The sequence below is a fragment of the Larus michahellis genome, chromosome 3, assembly GCF_964199755.1.
Source record: "Larus michahellis chromosome 3, bLarMic1.1, whole genome shotgun sequence".
Taxonomy (NCBI): Eukaryota; Metazoa; Chordata; class Aves; order Charadriiformes; family Laridae; genus Larus; species Larus michahellis.
In genome coordinates this window covers 64,719,625-64,739,849 of record NC_133898.1, presented here as the reverse complement: position 1 = coordinate 64,739,849, position 20,225 = coordinate 64,719,625, and the positions used below count along the sequence as shown (strand labels likewise).

General features: G+C 37.5%; 1 protein-coding gene across 6 annotated transcripts in view; it reads right to left on the bottom strand.

The window, feature by feature from the left end:
* TULP4 (TUB like protein 4) overlaps positions 1-20,225 on the bottom strand; it is a 174,469-nt gene that overhangs the window by 129,810 nt on the left and 24,434 nt on the right. Inside the window, exon 1 of one of the 6 annotated variants that reach the window (XM_074580503.1) lies at positions 12,031-12,129. The exons of the other annotated variants lie outside the window; for them this stretch is intronic. The gene's annotated coding sequence lies outside the window, so the exon portion shown is untranslated. Of the gene's footprint in view, positions 1-12,030; positions 12,130-20,225 lie in introns of those variants that run through there. 6 annotated transcript variants of the gene reach the window in all.

The following is a 20,225-nucleotide window of genomic DNA, read 5'->3' as shown; positions in this document are numbered from 1 at the left end:
GATCAAGCAAAAGACTGTCCAGGATATTCCAGAAGTTGTATCTGAAGTGGACACATACGCACAATTATTGCGTATGTACAGTTACTGCTAAAGACAACTCATTTAAATTAAGAATTGCACTGCAATTCATCAGAGCTGTAAAAATGGTCTTGTCTCTATTATATACAGTACTGTATTAATCTCACATTTTGAGTAATTACCCCCTTTTTTTAGTCTAGCGTAGATGTAGCAACAAGAATTTTTTTAAAAGAGAAAAAGATAAGAAAACAAATTTATAGATATAAAGGTAAGGTCATAAAGTAGTTTACAACACTATTCAAGCTAGCACACTTATCAGGAACACTGTTCATGAGGTTTGGTGAGTCGCTACCAGAACTTTTCAGCATTACAACTAACCAAACATTTTAAAATAATGACTGCTACCAATTTTTTTTCGTCATAGCATGATGAAGATACGAGAAATATCACAGACTTTCCAGATTTAATGTGCTTCTCAATTATAGTCCAAAGAAAGTTCCTATAAAGGAAAATTCAGTAAAACTTTCAGAACACAATGGTTCGAAGAAGAATTTCTGCACTTATCCCATAAGCGAACTTGATCCTGTCAAGGATCAGCACTATTGTTTCCATACACACTGGGGTCTTCCTAACAAACATCTGCATTCAAGAGTTGACATTTTATATTAGCAGCATGTGTATTATGATGCAAGCCATTACTAATCCTGCAGAAAAACAAAAAAAACCCTGGTTTACTGAGAAAACAGTCTCTGAAACACCAGTTAGAGCAGCACAAGTTAAGCATTAAACAGAACTGTTTGAACTGTGCAAGTACCATGACTTTACAAGTGGATTTTAAAATACAGACAACTATAGATGCAGTGGCTTTGCACAAAATCTGTATGCAATTTCTGTCCTTATTCACTGCATACAAAATCAACACGTTTGAGAAAAGAACTCTTCGGTGTCTTGGCCAATAACCTTCTCTCACCTGAATCCCGTTTACCATCACTTTCAAGACTAGATAAGCCAAAGCCTTCTCCGCTTAAAATATCATAATTGCATTAGGAATGCTGGACAGGGAGAGATAAAATCTAAAATAACTACAAAAGGAATAAAGTCAGTCATTATTCACATACCTCTCTCTCAATACAATGCACCCTACGAGAATACTCTACCTTTAAATCACTGAGAGTCAACACTTCCGTTATGTTGTACTTACATTCATCAGACAAGACAAAAAATACTTCTAAGTCTGCAGTGTGAAACCCTCAAAAGATAGGCTGAATTAAGACTACATATATTATATGCCAAGATTTAATTCTTTCCATTCCCCTGTCTTTCATTTCCACTGACTCCGTAATTTCCTAAGAAATAACCTAATGAAAAGATTCAGATGCTAGCCTTCCCTCAAGAAAATCAGTAACTAATTTAAACACCCCCCCTTCTTCTACCATTACAGCAATCCCACAGTTCTGCTCCTTTTCACATGTTTAAATCAAGCTTTTTGCCTTTGTTTTCCCCACCATGAAACACAAGGGTAATGGTTACTACCTCTATTGTAAAGCTAAGGACAGAAGAGCTAGGTGTTACTTGCACCATCTTACCACTAATCTGAATTCAGTTTGGGCTTCCCATGTAAAGAGAACTTGGCCTTCCAGATGAAACTCATCCAAACTAAATTTTTAACTGCAGATTTTTTATAATCAAACTTTATGCATCTTTTCTTTCAGAGCAGGGCAAGGGCTAATCATAGAAGTACAATGGATTATGAGAAAGTATTTATTTTTGCTGGTAAATTATTTCTAGCACTACTAGAACACTAAATATCAACAAATTGCAGTTACCTACTTTTACTCTCACTTAAAGGGTAGCTGAAAATATATTTGCTCTGGATTTTCCCTTTAACAAAGGGAGATGCTACTGGAACTCATCCTCTAATACTGTTTTGAGTCTAAATCCAGTGATGTAAAACATTTCTTGAGTACTAATACAAGTAATGAGACAAAAACATATTAGAACTGTGACACAGGAAAGAAGGATCCACATGTATTTTATTTGATTTTGCTTTGAAAGCATAGTGCTTCTTGAATGCAAAACCAGCAACAAGTTATGTTTCCACATTATAGAAATAAATTTAGGCATTAATTTAAAAAAATAAGCTTAACAGTGGCTCTCCTATTTTATTGTCAATACTTGGCTTGTGCTTATCTCCTAACTGTTTACATTAACTTATATAAAGTGTGTTAGGCCACAGTCGGACAACAAGAAAAAATATTTTCTTGTTCTCATGCATCTTTCATTGAGGTGTCTCTCTCTTGTTGACAGAAAGAAGTCATGCACAGCCAAGTGTACCGATACTGCAGCAAGCTCTTCACCATTTTATGTTTATTCAAAACCCCACTCTTCAAGGCTCCAGAGCAGAGTATCTGAAGGTGAGGATAAAAGGGGACTGGGAGGGGAAGGAAAGCAGAGAAAGAAAATTCAGGTGAGTACACACTATTTCTAAATTGTTATATTCAAAAAAACAAAACAACAACAAAAAAAAGGATTCACAGCCTGCATTTTGGAGATTCTGCCTGCCCAAACATCTTATGGAAAGAAACATAAGCTACAGTGTCTTTGAAAGGTCAGGCTACCAGATTTCAGGATTTTTCAGCCTAACCAGATTTCCTTCCTGTCAAATTTGCATGAGGTCAAAGAAAACTGCAGTTTTCCCTCCTTTTGCAGTCTAAGAAGGAAAAACTATCCACTGGTATCCAGGAAGATAGCAAGACACTATAAAATAATGCGAGACCACAAACTTGCATTTAGTTCTGAAGGATCAAACCACAACTGGTTCTGCAAAAGCTGATGGCAGATGATCCCACCAGCTATCAAATGGTGACTGTGGGAGTAACCTTCAAGATTACTGCTGAACACTATACTACAAAATTGGCGCTTTCTGTAATACAGTCACTACATTACAGGCTAAATACTATAGAGCTAGAAGCTGGCAAGATGATACATTTTGTTGTTTATTTGATCCAACTTATAAAGTAACAAATTATTAAATAATCCTATCCAAAAGGAAAGAAAATGATTCAACAAAATTAACTACTCAGTTCCTAAAAGGCTGAAGTACATAGAAGAAAAGATAATTGGTTTGGAGGTAAAAGGATTTTTTTTTTCCATTAAAAAAGGGCCGATTCCACTGGGAGAAAATGTAATTTTGACCTGAATAAGTACTGGGTTTCCTCTTCTTTCACTCATTTCTTCTAATTATCTTTGCTTTACTCACCTTCCATTGTGGTATAAGTCATTAAGGTTAAAACCTTTTTTCATATTACACAATAATACAAAATTAATTTGGAGGACATGATTCTAAACAAATACCTATAAGCTAACCAGTGTTGTAAAAAAGTTCTTCACCCCTAGAAAAATGAAGGAAGAGTGGAAAGGAAAAAAAAAAAGTTAGAAGATGCTAGACTTTTGTTCTGTTTATTCTGAAATGGTTTTCTCTCCACAATGTTTGTCCTTGGGTAATTCTATCTCTTCCCCTGCTCAGGGACAGCTGCACAGCCTGGGCAAGACAGTCAGTCGTGCTAATCAGAGATGTAAAGAGATCTGTAACCCCAGCACAGCTGCACTGAAACAGATATGTAGCAAAGGTATAATGCCAGGCACTGTAACAATAACTGCCAGCCCATTAATACAGACACTGTAATGTATGTTATATGTACCTATATATTGTCAAGCAAATAAAACTGACAGAAAATGTATTTGTTGGTAAATTGAGAGAAGTGATGCTTGTATTAGTGGCTGTTCAGCAGACATTCATTGTGAATATTGACAAAAATTTATTTCAATGCAATACTCCAACAAACTTACAACCATCTCCTCCACCAAATTACACTCTTGGAGAAGTGAAAATAAAAAACAGTAGTTGATCGGCATTTCTGATTTGCTGAATGACCCTCCTGGGTTCTTGTAATAAGAGAGAAGGCAATATACGTATGTTGCATATATTTTTTAAAGTGCAAGATCTTTTTTCATGTATAGCTGTCTTATATGAAAAATAAGTGAAATATTTGTATTATTTCTAGAACTAGCATATATACACTCCACTTCCAATGCTTGATGCTACACCATCAGATTAAATAGGAGTTAAATTAAAAAATATAGCTAGGAAGAACAAGCAAGAAACAAATTTAAAATGCCTTCAGGAAAAATATTTTCAAGAAAAACACCAAGGGTCCTTAAGCAAACTGGTAGAAGGTACTAATTGTGAGTTGCCAAATTTATACACATTCTCCAAAAGGTGGAGGCCTGAAGACATGAAACACAGTACATTGTTAAAAACCTTGTCTACGGAGGAAGTGAGGTAAACAGTTATGCTGTTCGCACAGAAAAGAAGCAGAAAAGACAAAAGCACTGCAGAACAGACTCAGCCCCAAACCTAAGGATTTTTGAGCTAAACAGAACCTACCAAAACATGCAAGAAAGAATACCTAATTTAGGTGTGGGGTTTTTTGTTTGGTTTGTTTTTTAAAAAACTTCCATTAGCAACTATATACTTGAGGTGAATAAATATTATCTCCACTTGTGAAAAAAACTGCCACAAGTCCCTTTAATCAGTTACTGGTCAAACACACTCATGGGAAATCTCTGAGTCAAACAATGCTAGATCTGTTATGCTTATATGGCAGGGAAGCACGCCAGAAAAATAACTGAAGGCTAGACTTCACAATACACAGCATTTAGCTGCAAGACAAACAGAAGGTAATTCTGCTCCTGCAGCTCTGATCACTTCTCTCTCAACCCCTAGCATAGCACTACATGCCCCGCACTTAAGCCAGCACGGTCATTCAAGATGCTACACTCTGAACTACATCGGAGAAATGATCCAATTAAAAATTTCAGAAATGAAGATTCACAACAGCTTAACCAATATAAATCTGGTTTGCTAGATTCAGCTGCACTCTCAGCTTCCCTTGCGACAAGTCATACTCCTCCAGCCTTTTCTAACACAAGCACCAGCACTCTTCCAATCGTGCAGTTCAGGCAGTCGATCTTACCAAAAACACCCTCTAAAACCAGCAATCGATTTTAGGGAGCTTCCCTTAGTGAACTCACCATGCATGTACAGCAACACTACTGCCAATGTAAGAAAGAGGGCAGGAGGTATGGCACCACAGCAGCCTAGATTTCAATCGGTTTGAACTGTGCTCAAAAGCTTTTTCTTTTTTGTTTTAAATTGAATCAATCCCTGACATAGTCCCAGTGTGGTCCCGCATTCGGCTGCACTGGCAAAATGGAGAAGGTGGAGTTGAACAGAACAAGTGAGAAACAGAAGGGAGGAGTACTTGATACTAGTATTGCCACCTGCAGGCTTCTGATGACAAATCTTGGGCACAGAGTATTTCTGAACTCAAGGGTTTGCCCTCAAAAGGGAGGGACGCAAAGTTTGTCTCTTGAGGATGAATTTAAGATGGCTTCCGCAATGTCCTGGAGCCAAGGCTACCCCCATCAGCCAAGAAAATATGCCTCATTTTCAAATAAATTGAAGTGGGCTGAAATACTTCAGACAGATGTTGAAAGACCTGTTTCAGAAAAGAAAAATGCACAAATATCACGCACTAGCCTCTTAAACAAATTGGAGATTTACACCACTGAAACACGCATTCAAAATCTTTAGAGATTAAAAGGAATGTGAAGTGTGACCAAGAAATTCCCTTCACTTACAGCATCAATCTTGACTCTCAAGAAAGGGCTGCAATCCTCCCAACGGAGAGAACACTGATACAATGTATACTTCAGGGAACATTTACTTAAAAAGTGGCAACAACTGTGTCTCCTTAATGACATTCAAAGATCTTCAAGGAAAGGAGCCCCAGTTCTTACCTTCTCTTCTGCATTGAACTGACTGCACTGACCTTGCCTGTAATTACAGAGCAATTTCTTTCCCGTAGGAATGTTCTGCAGCCTGCAAACATCCCTCGAGCCTGCCGCAGTTCCAGCTAGTTCCTAATTATCTCCAATATCTGCCCACAGGCTCTTTGAATACTTTCTTATGAACATACATTGAAGTTTTGATCCTCCCCCAAAATCCCAATGCACCTTTGTATGTGACACGTGCGCTGCAACACTGGAAACAGAAAATAAAATAAAAAAGGAGGGGGAGATGAAGGGAGAAAATAACAGAAGCCACCAGTGTTTAAAGTTCAGAAGAGCCTCATAAACAGGAATTATTTCTGTTGGACAGCAAGACATATTTCAGTCCAAAATCTGATAATCACTGCGGAGCAGTTTGAGCGCGGCGTGTTGCAGCAGGGAAGGAGGCTGCATCAGCCTGCCAGGAGGAAGCTCCTGGTGATGCCTGCAAGCTGCATCACAGGTGTGAAGTGGATTGTGGGTACGAGCTTCCCACCGCACAGCCTGTGCAGGCAAAACTGGTAACATAATCCAGCCGGATCTTTCCCTCCATGAAACTCAACATCTGTACTGAAGGTTCCTTTTCTGTATTGAAAAAGTCTGCTTGCAAACTGCTCAAGGAAAATTCTACTGCTTTTTTCTGGTAAGCAGCTTGGCAAGGCAACATGATAATCTTGCAGTGTCAGTGGTCCCCTTGAGCTTACGAAGTCTATTAAAACAAATTACATGAAAATATCTTTTTCAGTATTTCGATTCTACAAGCTTAAGAGGATCAGTATATTCCAGTTTCTTTTTACACACAAGGAACATAAGACCATATACTACTTCAGTATCTAATGCTGTCACGTCACCTCAATACCTTCTCCATTAACTGTATAATGCACAGACCACACAGAATAACAGGAGGCTACCAGGAGAAAACTATATGCTTTCTTGTTATCTGTACTAGCTAGACTGCAATGAGGTCAACTCTTCAGCATCTGCTTGAAACAGCCACTACAGTTGATCTGTAGCAGATGGATGTACACAAAAAAATTAGACAAAAAGGTAAAATATACAGTATTTCACAAAGCTGATATAAAGCTTCTGAAATTAACTCAAGAATGACATTTTAAGAAAGTTCTAACCCAATAACTAAAATGATACATTAATTTTCACTTATTGTTCTACCGAATGACAGCATGAAACAAAGACAGCTGATGAACAAACAAGTTACAGTGTCAGAATACAAAAATTCTATTCCTAACTATTAAAAGAATGAAAAATCTAAATTAAATATGCGAAAATCTAGTACTCAGTGGTTCTAAAACCTCAGATAATACCTGAAACAGATGCTGACTTCACTGGATCGTCAACCTACCAATTATGTAAGATATAAAACAAAAAAAGAAGAAAAATCTGTTATACTTTGTATATAACCCAAAGATTATCTTTGCCTGAAATCAGCCTATTTCTTTCTAGAAAGATATAAAACAAGACATTACATGTAAATATCCCGACTTGCTTATAACCATAGACCACCACAGCAACAGCCGTATTGCTGCCACTGCTATTTCTCTTTGTGTCCACATTGTTGTGTAACGCTTGTGTGAGGGGTCAAAGTAGAATATGGAAAGGCTGCTAGGATTATCTGGGTGAGGAAAGATGAGTAACCACCTCGATGTTCCCAGGATGAGCATTTCAGTGCATTAATAAAACTGAAAAGCCATAGGAAAACATAAAGAAATGGCATACACTGTTCCAAACATGTTAAATACACCTTTAAATAACTGTAACATGGACAGTGAATGGATAAATGTTCCACAATAATCTTGGGAAAAAAAAAAAGGCAAATCCCAAAAGACAATCATCACATAGGAACAAATAATTTTACAAATTAGTGCACCTGACAGATTTAGTGTGTCAGTTATATCTTCCAAGTATTTCCCACAGTGTCACTCCTACAGTAACCCATCCAAAAATCTATCACTAAAAATGGAAGTAAACAACATTTTACTGATGGGTAACCACAAAAAACATAAACCAAATATTCTGTTTTTTCCTGTCCATCCCTACTGGACACAAAGTCATTAAGCAAGTAAACCCCAAAAGACCCCACACACACATGGTATTTAAGGGGCCTGCTAACAAAACCAAATCTTCTTCCCCTTGCTCTCAAGAATGATTGAAGTACAGAATTAGGCTTAGGAGCCCTCTAAAACTTCCTTCCTGTTTCCATCGACATGGAGAGAGATATTCTACCCTAAGTATTCCAAGACAGCTATGAATTGTGTGTAATGCCTATCTGGTCCATTTAATTACCTTGCATATATTAATTTTTTTTGTTATTTCTACTGGTTATCAAGTATTAGTAAGATTTATGTATTTTCTCCCCCCTTTGCGGGGGGGGGGGGCAAAATAGGCAATAAAATAATACCATATCCAATCCATCAGATTTCTTTTTAGCTACTTAACTACATTTAGCATCTGAAGCGAAGTACTTTCTGAAGTCTTGTAACCAATGTAAGCAAAAAAGGCTGGAGAGCTAACACTATCACCTCATGTCTTATGTTGATTAAAGTTTGAGAAGCTAAACCTCACATCCAGAAAATATGTTAAATTGATATTTCCATTGACTGAAACTAGTAATGTGGCGTTTTATAAACATAACTCAGGAGCTTTAGTTTGCACTTTTATGTTTACAAATTTTAATTTCGGATTAAGAAATCCATCTCACAGAGAGCAACATGAACAGTAAAATAAAGCAAGCCACTGCTGCATTATAGACAGACATCCTAGAGCAATGCAGCGCTGCAGGGATCTGACTGTAGACAGTGTCTTCTGCTGGGCAGTCAGTCTCCCACTGGGATGGGAAGCACGTACACTGGGATGTTCTACAATAAATGCGTTTGTTTCTTATACAGAGCCTTACAGACGTCGCAGGACTATTCCCTCTCAATGCTTCAACATTTTAATTTATCAAAATTTTCAACCACAGCATAGCAAGGCACTTACAGTTTCATAACATTCCCCCACGCAAAGCGTTCTGTGATTCTTGGATCTGTTGCTCTCCTTGCAAGAGCCAAAAGCCAAAGCACAAAGCAACTGCTATGGGCTGACAGCAAATGCCCTTTACTGTTGCATCTCAGAACTGCACCCAGATCAGCCAGAGCTCCAAGACTGAAGGCAAACCCAAGCCTGTCTTCTGGAAAGCCATGCACAGTTACAAGGAAAATCAGGATACATGCAAAACATCTGCTCTGTTCAACACTTGTTATTATTTTATTTACTCTGAAGCAGAGCTACAAATAACTAACGCCTTATCAATTTTCAAAAGAAGCTTCTATAATTACATTGGTATGCCCTGTGGAAACACTAGGTTTCTCATAGCAACCTTCAATGATTCAAACAGCTATCCCTGCTATTCCCACAGAATTATTAATACTAAGAGACCTTCATTCTTCAACAGAAGACCTGATAGGTGACTGGCAGAATTACCATTATCAATGGTAATCCAACAGCTTTATGACATCTTCTCTCTTGACAAATAAAGTTTTATGGCAAAATTAGCGATACACTCAGTACACAGTAAGGCAGGATTGCTTCTGTAAGATCTTTCTTATCACTTAAGATGCCTTGAACACACCCATTATAAAGTCTTTTTAGCAACCCTGTAAGACAGATAAGTATGATTCCTGTTGCAATAGATTAGGAAACTAAAGGTACGGGTCTGCAAGACAAGCAAACTGTTCAAAGCAGTCTATGCCATTGAAAGACTCCGCCACTCCTATGACCTACTCCACTACCCCTATGGCCTTCCTAGATCTAGTTGGCCCTTGTCCCTATGATCGCTGATGGGGGCCTGACAGACATCTCCTTGGGCATACTCCGTTTCCTAAAACATCAGAAAATAAATATTATAAAAGTGAGAAGTATTCTGCAGCCTTAGGGAGCTGGATCTACTCACTGAAGGGTCAGATGAATGTTGGAGCAGAAGCCAAAGAGCAGGCAGGAGCCACAAGACTCAGATGCAGGGAGACCTTTCAGAAACAGAAAGACATTAGATCAGCTCAGCTGATCTCCATGGGGCAGAGCTGGAGTATCCTCCTTAATACTGAAGGGAAAGACGCCATCGAAATCAGAAGGAAGAATTTACCATTACTGGCTTCCAGTTTGTGCTACAATCCTATCACCACTGAGTGTGGCTCACCTGACATTTTCCTGTCCATTTCCATTTTGCTTGAAAAGTTACCTGTTTCGGATCCACAGGAAAAGCCATAACCAACATTCTGCTTTTTATTCTCATATTTGAAAATATCCATCAACATTTGATGAAATGCGTCTTGTGTAAAAACACTTCTCCTGCTGTTCACTGCAGACAAATAGATACTCAGGCCAGGTTTATTCAAAATGATTTACAGTAACCAAGAATAGTTACTATTTCAATTATCAAGCAAGGAAACTTGATCTAAACGCTCAATTTTAATTTGATTTTGCATTTGTCCTCCTTTTCCGAAGAAAGCCTGTTAGTAGATAGTAACCTTAAACTGATGTTGATTTGAAAGTAAACATAACTTATATCTCATATTTGACATTTCATTTTTCTAACTTTAATGTTACAATACATTGACATTTAAGCAATTACATAATTTAAACACACATTTATTCAGATTGATGATTTTCATACTGTATGTTAAAGAATGGTAAATGGTCCTTCTCATTTTCTGGACCAAATGTTGTCCACCACTGACACACAGTATATGCATACTTAAGACTGCAAGTACACAAGGTACTCTGAAGTTTTACAAGGCCCAGTATAGAACAAGAAATTACCACTGCCAACAGTCAAATCCAATGTCATCAATGTTGCTGGGGATAGTAAAAAAAAAAAAAATTGCAATATTTTAAAGGATTACATTTTAGGATTATCTTCCAAACCCACAACTGTGTCAAGCTGGTTTCAAAGGAAACTAAAATTCTATTTACACAAATCCAAGCTTTACAAGATTCATATGCCTCTATTTTCTAACTTCAATGCCTCTATTAATCATGTTTTTCATTGAAAACAAAATATTTTTTTTTAAATAAAAGGAAGCATTATCTTTAGCTAGTGAACTGAAGTGACTTTCTAGATACTACATCACTACACCAGAAGAAATAGCTGATCTCAACATCACATTTCATTTTTATTATATTTTGTAAGATGAAAACAATCATTTTCAGGTTCTCCTTTAAAAAAACTGACATAAACTATACTGAAATAAACACACTATTTTCTGTCTATGCCTACTGAAAAAAACCTGTTGCAAGCTGATCTGCCCCTTCAGCAAACTAAATCCAATTATTTACCCAGCAATTTCCCTCATTTCAGTGATCTGATATACTTTAAAACTTCAGTAAAAAATACTCACATTATTTATTAGCAACATTATTTTCCTTTAATTTTACAACCTACGCTAAAGGCTAAATTTACTACAATAGACTTAGACAAAAAATTCCACTTAAAAATAGTACCTTTTTATATACATTTTAGCTATCCCATAAATACTTTCTATGATAATGTAGTAAAAAAAGACTTCTGGCTGTGGTATTGTCAGAAAGGCTCCTCCTCCATTAAGGACCCATGTCTGCACTTCCATCACAACCCGAAAAATCCTGAATCTCAGTTTAAAAGCTGACCATGAAGATAAGATCAAGCTAAAAAGCCAAATTCTAAAATAAATTGCATGAGGTACAGGCACACATTTTCTTCTAATCATTCATCAGTGGACTGATGATAGTCCCTACCAGGTACAGCAGGAGAAGACGTATCAAGCTGTCACAGACAGACTTCAATACATTTTGTCTGCTAAAGCCCTTTAGATGTACTAACTTCATTTCCTTAAAAATTCAGGAAAAGACAGAGTCTTCATATTTTGAATCTCAACATACACAAGACTTCATATGGATGAATATGGCACTAACAACACGTGTGTCAGGCAGATAATACAGGAGCTATGCAGAAATTAGTATTTCTACTTCCGCCCCCATTCAAAGCCATCTATGTATGCACACAAGAGAAGAAAAATTGTAATGCTTATTTGCCAAACCCTGCAGCGTCATGTGGCAGCAGTAGGTCAATCTTTAGAAGCTGGCTCCAACCTGATCAGTGACTGATCTGCTCCTTTCCAGCTGAGACATCAGGTCACAACAAACATTATCCCCGTCATGTGGCTAATGACAGAGCTGGAGGGAATCCCTCTAAGAGGAAAGCAGAAACACAAGGAGCAAGTTTCCATCTGAGAAAATGGGGTGAATTAAGGTCATATTGAGAACAGGCAGGTGATTCACAGGGTAAAAAGAGCACTAGGTTAACATGTGGAATTCATGCAGTTTTATTTTGAAGCTCTTGGGCAGAAGGCCCAAATCAGACTTCAGGCATGGTATCAATTTCTTGGACTGAGTAAACAGGCCAACAGCCTGTACATACCTACGACAGAGCGTCATCTGCCATCTAGCACAAGGGACGTTTAATTAGCTTAGTAGGGATACAAGGTTTGGGGGAAGAGGGGTGGCAGAATCTGTGTCCTTCAGTCCAGCAACAGCATTTGTAAGACACTTTTACAGTAAAAAAAAAAAATTGAAACCAAAACCACAGTTATTGAAGCATTTTTTTCATTACCATGCCAATGAAATGCTAAATCATTTGACATGAGAAAAGACACGTTCATAAAATCCACTAAGCAAGACAATCCTGTCTCAATAAATCAGACACTTCAAGTTCACATAGGGAGATAGGAGTGTGTTATTAGAAAAACAATGTACAATCAGCAATTAAGCAAAACAGAGATAAAATGCTGATGAAAAAATTAGGATGGTAGTGATTCCTTTCATATTATTCCAGTGAAGACCAAACTAATAAAAGTATCCAATAGGTGTTTGCCTTAAAAAAACAAATACAGATTGCAAACTCCTGAGAGGAGAGAGAGCATTATCTCCACACTAGATTCTTTACAGACACATTTTTGGCTATTACTGTAATCATATGCCGTGACTGGGAGAACAGAACAGGAGAAACAAAAATACCTCTTTTACAACCAATAAGCCTGTCTCAGCCCAAAACCTGCGTGTAATACCAACACTTTAATTTCGGTTTTGCATCTGTATGACACAAACATGCACCAAAAACCACAGTGGAAAGCAGCATGCAACCTTTTCAACTGATCAAGGCCTAGGTTCAGCAAAATATGTCTTCATATGTTCAAACTATAAACTGTTTATAGTTAGACTCATCGGTAAGGATTTCAGAATATAGAGGACAAAAAAAAAAACCACCCAAAAAACAAGCACAGACTAAATAAACCTACTCTAGGAAAACCTAAGCTTTTGCTCGCTTTGTAAATACCAGAAAAAGTCTGCAGAAGATACTCCATGTGAATGGGTGCTAGGGCAAATAACTCATCATTTGAAGTATTATGTTTCTTAAGCCTTTGATCCTTCAAACAGTAGAGTAGGGGATATCTCTATACTACATTTGAAAACCTTAATACAAGAAGAGAGATTATGGCTTTCAGAGCAGTGGCTATATATCGGTTTTTTGTCTGAATAGTGTTTTGACCAGAGTTCTGGGCCTGAAATTTTCTAAAACAGTGAACAAAAGGTCTCTGGCTGTCAGTTCACAGCCAGTATGCTGCAAAGTGCAATAGATAACCTAATGCTGCCAAACAAGCTGTGCACTTCTGTGAGTTATCTGGTATGGAAACCAACACCTCCCACAACTTTTCCCTCCCTGTTATCACTTACTTGCACTTTAAAATAGACAGCTTTGAAATATCCTGCAAGAAAAGCTTGAAAGAGAAGGTTTGAGTACTACAGTAAAGGCCACCTAACAAACATCAGAGTCTGGAGAGCAAAAACCTTAACAGTATCATGTTGAGGAACTACGTACAGTACCAACTGCATAGCCACAGGAACTTGTCCCAGAAGAAAAACTCCAAAATGCAGTGGGACAAGGCAAGAAACATGACAGCGCTAACATCTTTTGACAAATTTAAATCCCTGAGAGATCGCTGAATTTACTCAGCTACTCAAAGAAGGCAAGTAAGCTTCTGAAGATAGAGAATAAGTCTCAAAAAACAGAAAGAAAAGGATAGGTAAACAAGACACTTTACAAAGAGATGTGGTAAGCAGCTCAAGCTGAGACATCCAGGAATTGTCGCACCACAACTTAAGAAACCTAGCAAAGAAAATTATCATGACAGAACACAATTTTGTTCATGGCATTTTTCATGGCATGTTTCATTTGTTCAGTTAAATTTCCGAATAAACATCTGCACCACAAAACTGATAACTCTCCAAATGAGAAGCAAGGACCTCCTTGACTTTTCTTACCCCTCTCTGTGACCTAAGGAATTTTATATTTGCCTCTTTGCCTTGAAGTACAATTCTCCTCTTCACAAGGTCTCTACCTGTACATAGATGCAAGAAGAGAACAGGCCTATTAACACAGTTGACTACATGAGAGAAATAGATTCACACCTGTATCATGACTTTAAGTCTTAATTTCCCTGAAAAGAACACTGCTTTAGTTTAACCTAAGCACACAACTTCACATATAATGCAAAGACAGTGCTACACCAAAGTTTAGGCTACACAATCTTAATGTTTAATTCTCATCTTGACAAATCTATGACATGGATAAATTGTATTTTGCATATTGTACACTATACTGTTCAAACACAAGTCTGGGGCATAATAGCTGAGTTAAGTATTAAAGAAATTATTATAGGAATTAGCTGTCTGTCTTCCAGAAACAGTCCCAAACAGGTAGGGTGACACTTTTCAACAAAAGAGTATCCCTGCTTTATTCGTACTGCTTCAGTAAACACAAACATTGCTATGGGACTGTGAAAATGAAAACTCCCACAATCTTACTCAAAAATCTGCAGCCAAAAAGCATCTCTACAGTTAAAGCTGTAGTCTACAGACATATTTTCCATTACACAGGAAAGACAGAAATGCACTAAGCTGTTGAATCAACCTTTCCGTCACAAATCATAGAATGGTTTGGGTTGGAAGGGATCTTAAAGATCACCTAGTTCCAACCCCCCTGCCGTGGGCAGGGACACCTCCCACTAGACCAGGCTGCTCAAAGCCCCATCCAGCCTGGCCTTGAACACTTCCAGGGATGGGGCCTCCACAGCTTCCCTGGGCAACATGTTCCAGTGCCTCATCACCCTCAAAGTGAAAAATTTCTTCCTAAAATATAATCTAAATCTACCCTCTTCCAGTTTAAGCCATTACCCCTCATCCTATCACTACATGCCCCTGTAAAAAGTCCATAGCCAGCTTTCTTGTAGGCACCCTTCAGATACTGGAAAGCTGCACCCTTACAAATGAATGAGCGATACAGACTTGTCATTGCTAACTCCCAAAACTCCTAAGAAAACATATTCTAATTCATCAACGCTGTAGACCCTTTCTGTGATTCACTGTCTGCTACAAACAGATGGAGGAATCTTTCAACTACGAGAGTTCGTTAGTGGATATGTCTGAATATGTGCCCTACACAGGTACGTCATCCAGGCATGCACTTTTGCCAATCTCATTATTTATAAGTATCATTACTTTAACATCATTGCGGTGTCTGATGGTTTACAGATATTAAGCAATAGGCCAAGAGTTCACAATCTCAAGAATTAACAAGAACACAAGAAAATAAGGAGTCACATAAACAATATTTATAGCTTAGCCTATCCTATTTTAGCCCCCTCTCTTTAGGCAACTTTTTTAGTTTAACCTTTACCTAGCCTATTCATCTTCAGTTGAGTGAACATTTGACTCATTTCCAACTGCACGATGATTTCTTTTAACATGACTCCAAACTGCGGACCTTTTATTCAGTGTCCTAGAAGTGCTCTACTAGCCTCAGTGATCCTAGGAGAAGTAGGAAAATAGTGTTATTCCCATTATACTGTTGAGTAAAAGACAATTAAGCATCTCAAGGCAATACAGAGGCTCATGGTAGATTTGAGAGAAGTACAAGAGTTCTGACTCCCAGTCTGCTGCTGTAATCCCCAACTAATGCACAACAAAAATAAAATCCAAATGTAACTGTTAACTTCGACTGACACAGGTTCATTTAAAAAATGAAAACAATTCATCAGAACACTCATCTACATGGGACTGCAGTTGCTTTTTAATATGTTGCATTTATATGGCAGCAACCTCCTACACAAGACCCCACTAGAGTAAACACCAAACAAGCAGAGGCAGAACTTCAAACACACTAGTAATTATTGGAATACCTGAGGTTATCTGACAGATAAATCAGGCTTTTCCTACACAAATGATTCTGAAATCTGATCCAGAGGACGCATGCATTTATCTACTAGAAAGGACTGGAAAAGATGCCAAAATTCATCAGGATTTCTCAAATGAAGGTAAAACTCCAGATCATTAAAATTAAGTGAAAACAGGACATAACCCTTTTCTAAAAATAGATCTTGCTGTGCAGCCAAGTATGTCTGCATACAATTGTTATTTATTTTTAAGTTGGGGCAATTTTCCAGATAGACTTTTTAGATCAGCTAACATAATGAGGTGCTTTAAAACAAAACAAAAAAACCCCCAAATTTCTTTCCTGACTACACTTGCTATAAAGATGTAGAGGAAACAAGGAAGCAATAACAAAACACAGTTTCACCTAGTGTATAACAAAATTGCAAAATTGTAAATTTCAATGAAGGCAAAGACAATAACAATATCAGCATCCAGGAAATAGGGTCCCAACTCCTAACCAGAAAGATTGGAAGGAATTGTCCTAACTGTTGTAAAAAAAGAAAAACAACAAACCAACCAAGAACAAAAAAAAAAAAAAAAAAAAAGGAAAAAAAATACACCACCCCCCCCCCCCCAAAAAAACCAGCCTAGTCAAGGACACAAACTCAAAGAAGTCGTGTGCTCTTCAGCACATTCTCCAGTGCTTTCTGCATTCAACCTGCATCAGCTCAGGCCTGTTCTTACCAATAGTGTTATCAGCCCACATTTGGAGAGGTGCGCTCAAAAACATCATTTGGAGCAATCAAAATAGAAACAGAACTGAGCACGGTCAGCATTCAAAGATCCTTCATTCAGTGCTTCCACACTAGTCCTGCCAGTGAATAAGGCAACAACCCAAACCTCTTAAGATACACCAAGGGAGGAAAGTTATTCCAAGAGCTTGAGAGTGTGTTACGCTCAGAAAGCAATGAGATATTAGTCTACACACCAACAAAACAAAGTGGAAGTAAACATAAGTGAAAACAGACAGACAGTCGCACATCAGTATGGAAATTCAGTCATCAGACATATCTGTCAAAACTGTGACAATACAGATGAAGGTGAATCAACATGATAGAAATCCTCACAACACATCCATCCCATTATATCTTCCTTAACCAAAAATGGACAACTAGTAGCAGATCTACTCCTGGAGACACCATAAAAATCATATTATCATTTCCCACGCAAAGGTCATTTGATTGTTTTAGGAGAGTTTTCATTCTCTGCCTAACATAAAGCAAATGCCAGTCATTTCTTGGTTTTCATGCTCATCCTTGGACAACAAGAAAGGACACAAATTCAAATCCAAACCAGGGAACAAAGTTTTCCTAGTATTTCTGGAGTTTCATTGTGCAATGCTATTTTAAAATCAGCAAGAACTCATTCTGGCACCACAGCACTAGACAATTAAATCGCAAATATTTTCTCTCCAAACCAACTAGAAGCTTCCTCACACCATTATTTAAACCAATCTCTAAAGGGGGAAGGGGAAGACTGAATTAACTATTCAGCCTTTGGAATACAACCTTCCTATGACAGTGACAAAAGACTTCACTGTTGCATCTCATTAAAATAGGATGCTATCTTTTATAAATCTTTCAGCACTAGTGGTCGCTTTTAGCCCAGAACCACCACTGTTCAGGTCATCTGTTCTCTGTATTAATAATGATTGCAAAACCCACCACCACAGTACTGAAAATGAAACCGTATTACAAAAATTTTCTATTTAATCTTCTTCCTCATCTCCCGAACTACAACATCATTCTCTAATCAGTGGTCTCTCATTAAAACCCTTGGAAGAAAGAGCACTTTCCAATTCCTTTATTAATAAAAAGAAGTACTTAACCTTCTGGAAATACAAGGGAGGGACTAACACTGTACAGGCATACGCCTAGCACTAGTACTGAACTCAAATTATACTTTTTTAATATGGTATACTTTACTCAATCTTATTACAGGTCCAGTGAACAGACTTTCAAATTCAAAAATTCTCTTTGCAACACTGAGAAATAACGTATATTTGATTTAATACATGTTTCACAGGGTTATTCTACTGGTATAAAGGAAGAGACAACGTCTCCTCAGGAGGCTGGCAAAACCTGGAAGGAATCCACCCCTGGAAGGTCTGTAACTCAGAGGAAGAGGACTTAATCACTTAATCCTATGATTTGTATTTGCTTTTAATAGAACCCTGTTGCTACACCAAAGTTTTTGTTATTGAGAGAAACAGACCCATTCTTGCTCACAGTGGTCTATTATAATTCATAATAGGACTTGCTATAGGTATCGTTAGAAGAACATGTCCCTTCCCCAAGCCCTCGAATCTTTTTTTTTTCCTTTTTTATACCTTCATCTCCACTGGAAAAACTGCAAACGGTTCCAAATTGCATATTGCATACCTGTAACATGAGCTGGTTTAATTTTTATCCCTTGCTCATTCATGCAAGATAGCAGATTTTCACTGCACTGGTTCCCATGTCATTATAAGATGCAAATACATTTATTTAAATCTCTCTCCTAGAATTCAATCACTTTCATTGCTTTATCTAATTAAATTCATCAAGAGTTCCCGGACAATGGGAGCTGTAGCCGCATTTGCTGTTCTGGCAAATTAAAAAAAAAATAAAAATTAAATATATATATACACACACTACCATAAAGGATCTGTTGCCTTGGGCATCGAACACCTTTAAAGATCTGCTAACAAACCATAACACTCAAAAGGAGGAAGGAGGAATTTAAGCCAGGGATAAATCCATATCAAACTGGAAAAGCCCTCAGCAGTCTCCAGAGCAATCCAAGTCTGGAAAGGCAAATCAAACCCATTTGATTTATATCACTGTTTCTTTACAGATGAAGTGAAAGTTCAAGTATTGACCATAGGAAAGAGCCATTTCATTTACATACTGTTTTGTTACCAAATTATTCAGGAAGGTCTTACTTTTTTTTTTGGACGACCATATGATAAATATGGTTATAATACCTGTCCTCTGCTTCTCAACCACAGAAACTCCACACCAAAATCTTAATCAAAACTTTATTCATTCTTATAAACAATCACAAACTTGGCAATCACTTTCCAAAGGCAAGCTTTTTATGCTTACAATGTTTCTACAGCTGCAATTCATATACAGATACGAACGCCACAGTCTTTACAAAAAGGCAAACTGCTAAGAGCAAAATTGGCTATAAGCAGTTCTCGAGTTCCATTTTAACAGAAATGCAAAGCATAAACAAAGCGGACATTACTGAAAGTGAGAAGATTTTATGAAGAGTTCTTTTTTGTAATTCTCAGTAAATAAGAGAAAGTTTGCACACAAGGCCTGATATTCTATATGTACACAGCAAGTGGTCAACTTTATCCATAAAAGTTTCATATAAAATTTTATAAATTAAAAATAATAGAGTTTTACACCTTGCAAAATGAAAGGAATGGAGGATTGCAACTCAAGCTGGCAACATCTTAAGTAAAAATGGACACTTTGTCATTCTTTTGTCATAGGATTCTTGTGGATGCTAAAGCTATCGAGGGTTCAAAAAGAGATTGCGTACAGCTATTCAAAACCAAATGATTAAATACCAAATCATCTGCCTAGAGAGCCCTAAACTACATCCTGCTAGAAGCCAGTGATACTTCCCTTCAGACACTCAGATATTTGCACGCCCTACAATACTCTTCCCTAGGCATCTGCTATCGTTCGCTGTTAAAAAACAAGATATTGATGTAGAAACACCTTTGGTTTGAGCTGATATACCATTCTTAGGTCTGTATTTTTGTGCCTGGGAAAAAGGAAGGTAAAATATCTAAAGATGGTTCAACACCTACACTGTTCGATTCCCTCACTTTGAAACACTATGTAGGGCACTTGTATGACAGCCAAGATATTTATATAGTAACAGTTCTTAATATACTTACATCACTCATGAGAGCTGGGGAAGACACCACAAATATATAATTCTTCCTCCTTCTCCCTTAGCTGAATTCAATCCCCCTTTCAAGTTTTACTTAACACTTAAAATAGCTTTATGAATAA